Source organism: Sardina pilchardus, chromosome 13 (assembly GCF_963854185.1).
Source record: "Sardina pilchardus chromosome 13, fSarPil1.1, whole genome shotgun sequence".
Lineage (NCBI taxonomy): Eukaryota > Metazoa > Chordata > Actinopteri > Clupeiformes > Clupeidae > Sardina > Sardina pilchardus.
In genome coordinates, this window is record NC_085006.1 from 25,850,474 (window position 1) to 25,855,855 (window position 5,382).

The following is a 5,382-nucleotide window of genomic DNA, read 5'->3' on the forward strand; positions in this document are numbered from 1 at the left end:
TGGTCCCCGGCCCTATTGTGGCCCGAGCACTGTAAAACGGATTTCATGCATTGTGTTGGCCCAGGTCTGGCTCACACACTGTAAAACGGATTTCAGTGAGTGTTGGCTGAATGTCGGCTTGGTCCCCGGCCCGATTGTGGCCCGAGCACTGTAAAACGGATTTCAGTGAGTGTTGGCTGAATGTCGGCTTGGTCCCCGGCCCTATTGTGGCCCGAGCACTGTAAAACGGATTTCATGCATTGTGTTGGCCCAGGTCTGGCTCACACACTGTAAAACGGATTTCAGTGAGTGTTGGCTGAATGTCGGCTTGGTCCCCGGCCCTATTGTGGCCCGAGCACTGTAAAACGGATTTCACTGAGTGTTGGCTGAATGTCGGCTTGGTCCCCGGCCCTATTGTGGCCCGAGCACTGTAAAACGGATTTCACTGAGTGTTGGCTGAATGTCGGCTTGGTCCCCGGCCCGATTGTGGCCCGAGCACTGTAAAACGGATTTCACTGAGTGTTGGCTGAAGGTCGGCTAGGTACCAAAAGCACTACCAGAATAATCACAAATGCAGAACTAGTAATTCAAGCACAAGTTACTTTTATTAATAATTCTAACAAATACAACCTTTGCAAGTAAAATCTAAATTAATTCAAACATTAGAACAAAAATCCAAGCTTAAAAAGTTACTTTATTACCAATTCTACACAATTTAACAGATTAAGTAAAACAAATGAACATTCTATAAATAATGTTTTTTTTTTAAATAATAAACATGGTCAAACATTTACAGAAATATTCTGTCTCTATCACTCTCTCTCTCTCTCTCTCTAAAAGAGTAATTTCAATGTCAGCGGGGTGGGCTGTGGGTTACCATGTACCATAACCTAGCCAGCTACCACACACAAACACACACACACACACACACACACACACACACACACACACACACACACACACACACACACACACAAAGTGCCTTATCTTTCTGTTGCTGCTTAGTTATTGCCTACACATGTTGCATCATCACTAGCAGCTGGGGAATATCTCCAAACTGCATTTAGTTATAAAAGAATACATATTGCAAGATCATTATGAGATCTACAGCATAGTTTGTAAGATGTCATCTGTCAGAGTAAGTCTGTCCCCACAAATAGACTTACTGATAGCCACTTCGCTCAGCTCTCTCAGTTGGGGGTTGGTCAAAGAGTTCTTCCCATTCAGCCAGCCGAAATGCATGAAATTTCAAAAGAAAACAAAATTAATTTATTGTCTGACACATCCTTATACAGTTATGATGGTGACTGAACACATTATATAACACACAAGGTATGTCAACACATTTACACACCTGAAGCACACATGCTTGTGGACTTCCTTCCTTCACGCATCGCATCTTCAGAACAACTTCCACGAGATGCAGTTGGCCATGTAGTCATTCCCCGATCCTGTTCTTTGCTGACGTAGTGGATGACGCAAACCCAAAGCATCTAGAAATGGAACATCAAAACAGTTCTCAATACAGATGAAAGTTGATTTCATCTTAAGTAGAACAGATTCTATTGTACAACTTCCCAACTTACATATCTCCTGTCTTCCAACGCCACCACTAAGCTTCATCCAAAGAAGCAGGTCTCTGGTCCGTGCTGCCTGGATTCAGAGGTGCACAAATAAGCCACAGTAGGCTAATGAATGCATAATGTTAAAACAACAAAAAATAATTGCATCAATAACCACAGAAAAAAACAGCCCCAATTCAAAACAGACTAAGCTTAGAATTTGCATATTAAATTGATCAGATTTACACACAACCCACCCCTGGTACACTCTCTCTCTCTGACACACACACTGACACACACACACACACACACACACACACACACACACACACACACACACACACACACACACACACACACACACACACACACACACACACGTCTTACTACCTGAAACAAGCTGGATCTATAACTATGCAACGGATGCAACGAATTTACCTATCGCTAGCTCAGTTTCTTAAGAATGCTTACGTAGGTATTTCTGAAATAAGTTACGATCACAATTTACTTTGAGAAACACACAATTTTGGAAGTATCCCTAATAGCTAACTTAAAGGTATCTATAACCACCAATATTGACGTTCACATTTATTAGCCCAACTACAACGTTAGGCTAATCAAAACTGACTAACATAACGTTAACTTACCGATAGCTTTCTTGGTCAATATCAAGCCGTTTAGTTTTAAACCTATTCTTGGTAGCTTATGGTTGGTTGACAGTTAAACTGTTAGGATTATGCCTGAGATAATTTACACTCTTAATAATTTACTTTGAATAGGAGGGAAAGGTAAAAGTAATGTCACTTACCACAGACAGTGTCCAAAACGAGACAGTTTCGCGCCGTTCTGGTTTCAATCTTCAGTTAATATTTGTTCCACCGCTCTTCCACATGTAATGGGCCGACAGTCACTTTACAGAATCGGGCCATGTACGTTTAGTTTCCGTCTGCCGTTTACTATTTCAATTTTGCCGCCAACATCAATGCTACTGATCAGTGTCCGTTCTGTAAGTATCGGCCCACACGCTGTATGAGATCCGTCTGCCGAACTCCGGCAGTAGCCCATCAAACCATAATCGGGCCAAGTAAGATGCAAAGTATTCAGCCCAACTACTGCGTGTCAGTGTCGGCCCAGTCAACGGGGGTACAGTGCCTCAGCCGACTGAAACTCCACCGACAGTGGCAGCACTCAGCCAGGATCGGGCCGACAGTGTTTGTTGTTCTTCAGCCGAACTTGCTTCGAACATCGGCAGTAGCCCGTCAAACCACAATCGGGCCAAGTAAGAAACAAAGTAACCAGCCCAACTACTGCATGTCAGTGTCGGCCCATTCAACGGGGGTACAGTGCCTCAGCCGATTGAAGCTCCGCCGACAGTGGCAGCACTCAGCCAGGATCGGGCCGACTGTGTTTGCTGTGCTTCAGCCGATCCGGGCCTCGGCCGACACTGCCGGCACTCAGCCAGAATCGGGCCGACTATGCTTGCTATCTGGGTTATATGTTTGTAGGATGAAAACTGGCAGAAATTGAGGTGTGTGTTTGGAACAGTTTTTCAAATCCCCAAGAGGGGATTTAGACTCCAGATGGTTAATACCACCATCTACAGGCCATTGGGTAAACAGTCCTGAATGTACACATAAATCCATTTATTTTATAGCCCCCCATGGATGAAATTCCACAAAACTTGGCATACTCCCAGGTGGTGTCAGGTTGATCATACACATGAAATTTGGTGCAGTTCATAGCATCTCATCTAAAGATAGAGGCAATTATAGCAATATTACATTGCATTTTCAATTTTTACCATGGGGGTGCAAATCAAAAATGACTGGTTATAAGCTAAGTTGATGCGAGCTCTTGAGACCAACATACCATAAACATTTCGTCATCCTCGGTGCCACGGTTCAGGTACTTATGTAAAAAAAACTGCACTTTTTGGGTTTCGGGCAGGGGCAGCGCAAAGGGGGAGTGACCCCCAGGGACGAAACAAACTTTTTCCTTTGAAGTCCACTGGGGCTACATGCCCACCAAGTTTCATGCGCCCAGGTGTTATGGTGTCCAGGGAATCGTTGACAAAAAAATCAGAATCGATGACGGATTACATTGCATTTTCAATTTTTACCATGGGGGTGCAAATCACAAATGACTGGTTATAAGCTAAGTTGATGCGAGCTCTAGAGAACAACATACCATAAACATTTTGTCATCCTCGTTGCCACGGTTCAGGTAGTTATGTAGGAAAAACTGTCATTTTTGGGCTTCGGGCGGGGGCAGCGCGGGGGTGGAGTGACCCCCGGGGACGAAACGAAAATTTTCCATAGAAGTCTACTGGGGCTACATGCCCACCAAGTTTCATGCGCTCCGGTGTTACGGTGTCCCGGGAATCGTTGACGAAAAATGACGGGAAAAAAGAATAAAAAAAAAAAAAAAATAAAAAAAAAAAAAAACTTTGACAACAACTATATGACCGCTTCGCTAGCTACGCTAGCGGCGGTCATAATTATCATGAATACACAAGCACCTGAATGGTGCGGTCTACACCCTGAATACATATAAAACGCCCCAGCACCACACAAATGAATATTCAGCACTGATAGATACCTGCCAAGCTTAGCAACACCGTGGGGGTAAGTGAGGATTCCTTGATAAATATTAGTTATTTTGCAATTGCTTAAGCTTGACACACTGTTGACACAACCAAATACCAAAGTAGCAGAACACCTCAAATATTTTTGGCAAATTAAACTTGTCAAAATGTATTTAGAAAATCCGTATCTTGTCTTCAAATTGACACACTCATGAGATCTGTTCAGTTTTCAGTTTGAACCAATTGCACTCTACTGTGTTCAGTTCACACAAAACAATTGACATTTCAACTTTTTAAATAATAGTGTGTAGATCTGACTTTGACTCAAATATATCGTAGTGTATCATTAGAAAAGATGTAGGGTGTATTGTTACTGTAAAAAGAAAAAAAAGTGGGGGCTTAAACATCTTTTCACAGTCCATGCATCAACTTGGTCACACGGCTGAAAATAGCCTTTTACAACCAATGTTGCCCAAATCTCATCTGATAAATAAAAATGGCCGTTTAGTCATTGTTGACCTACTCTAGCAGCCATTTCCTTTTCCCCTTCCTCTACATGGTGCTTGTGAAGCAAAACTCCCATGTCGTCCCCACTTGCCAGCCAGCTCTCCCCAGTCCTCTTAAACACAGAGGGAATGTTTCCTGGGGAAGCCTTTTTAAGCTAGTTGTCTTGCTAGTTTTAGTCAAAACCCCATAATGACTCTTTAAGTACCACTGAAGCCCTGTGCTTTGTGGGATTACAGGGTCTAATAAGCCATCAGAGCTGGCGTATCCACACGCTTGATGAGGTTCCGACCCAGTCCTGATCCTGCTCCTGCTCCTGCTCCTGCTCCTGCCTCTCTTCCGGGCGTTGCCACAGACCCGGGTCTCTCGCTCACTTCAAACAGGCTTAATCTGGCCGTGAACAGGAGGCCAGGACCCAGGCTGCAGCACCGTGTGGCGAGGAGCACCGCTTGGTCCCTCAAGCTCCCACCTTTGATCTTAGCACTCCCTACCTGCCACACACACACACACACACACACACACAGGGCCTACTACATAACTCTCTCTCTCTCTCTCTCTCTCTCTCTCTCTCTCTCTCTCTCTCTCTCTCTCTCTCTCTCTCTCTCCCTCTCACACACACACACACACACACACACACACATATGCACACACACACACACCTTTCTGCCTGCTACCCAGCCCACCGACACAACCTCCATGTTTGCATCTTTCAGACACAGTTGAGGAGCTTACAAACAGCCTGCACAGGTTAAA

At 44.3% G+C, this 5,382-nt stretch overlaps 1 long non-coding RNA gene across 1 annotated transcript; it reads right to left on the reverse strand.

Moving 5' to 3' along the window:
* Positions 1-660: 660 nt before the first annotated feature.
* Positions 661-3,017, reverse strand: LOC134100177 (uncharacterized). The gene is made up of 4 exons (XR_009941223.1): positions 2,350-3,017; positions 1,566-1,632; positions 1,334-1,472; positions 661-1,194 (listed from the first exon to the last, which is right to left on the reverse strand). It is a non-coding gene; the product is annotated as an uncharacterized LOC134100177 (long non-coding RNA).
* Positions 3,018-5,382: the final 2,365 nt, after the last annotated feature.